The sequence below is a fragment of the Myotis davidii genome, unplaced genomic scaffold (assembly GCF_000327345.1).
Source record: "Myotis davidii unplaced genomic scaffold, ASM32734v1 scaffold184, whole genome shotgun sequence".
NCBI classification, from domain to species: Eukaryota; Metazoa; Chordata; class Mammalia; order Chiroptera; family Vespertilionidae; genus Myotis; species Myotis davidii.
The window spans coordinates 3,708,110-3,709,485 of NW_006297021.1; positions in this window are offsets into that span (position 1 = coordinate 3,708,110).

Consider the following 1,376-nt stretch of genomic DNA (forward strand, 5'->3'; position numbering starts at 1 on the left):
GCTCCTAAAGACTCGCCCGGATCTGAGCTCAGAGTCTGCAACTCCCTCCCGATTGAAAACAACCGCGCCCTCCGCCGCCAGCCCGCTCCGCGCACTCCACACCTCAGAGTTTGACTTCAGCACTGCGCCTCCTCTGAGTGTCCGTATGTGTTACTCTTTCCTCCTAGTTGTAGGACTTCCACTCAGCCAGCGTTCCTGTGGGTCTGGATGATGTCCATTCCGTCTTAGTTTCACTGTTGAAGTGGTTGTTCGAGCCAGCAAACTCCGGCGTTAACCTATGCCGCCATCTTGGTTCTCCAGGGACAGCATTCTTGAGACGGGACCTGCTAGGCACACTTGATGAACTGAAGGAGCCCAGTGTGTATGGAGCATAGAGAGCAGAGCTGGGAGGAGAGAGAGTGTACCTGTGTAGTGAGTGAAGGGCAGGCCACACGGAGTCTTGCATTAAAGAACATGGACCTTTAATAGACGTGCAGTGAGAAACTATTGGGCAACTTGAGGCAGGAGAGTGATAAGGTCAGATTTCTATGGGGAAAAATCAAATCATCACTCTGGTTGATGTGTGGCGAATAGAACAGACATGGCCAGGGGAAGCTATGGGAAGGCCTCTTTGGAAGGTTTTACACCAGTTCGTGAAAGAGAAAGGGGAGTAGTTGTAGGGGTCTGAGGAGAAGATGGAGACAAATACCTGGGTGCCATCGCTGGTTGAGAGACAACAGACTGAATGGATCAGAGATGAGAAAAGGAGGGCCTAGAAGACTCTCCTGTTTTGAGCTCAAGAAACATGGCGATGATTTAATTTCTGTTATGTTCGCTTTGAACAGGCTACAAGATATCTAAAATGAGTATATCCCAAAGGAAACTCTATCTGTACTTCAGGAGCTCAGAAATCTGGATCATAGGTCTAAATTTGGAGTCATTAGCTTTAATTTTTATTTTTATAATTTTTTTTTATTGATTAAGTTATTACATATGTGTCCTTATCCCCATGTTACCCTCTACCCACCCCCCCCAATCATGCCCTCACCCCCCTGTTGTCCGTGTCCATTGGTTAGGCCTATATGCTTGCATATAAGTCCTTTGGTTGATCATTAGCTTTTAAATGGTTATGGAAGCCATGAGAGAGGATCAATTACTTGCAGAGAGAACATAGGGAGAAACAAACAAACAAAAAAAAAGACCCTGAACAGAAAAAACATGGAGGAGTCCAAACTTTAGTCATTAGGAAAGGAGACAGAGAAGCAATAAACAGAGAAATAAGATAAAAACACAGAGAGTGAGGCATCATAGAAGCCAAGGTAAGGAGAGAGAATTTCAACAAAGTGCTATAAAGGCCAGTCACATGTGGATTATGACATATCCCTTGAATCAAACAG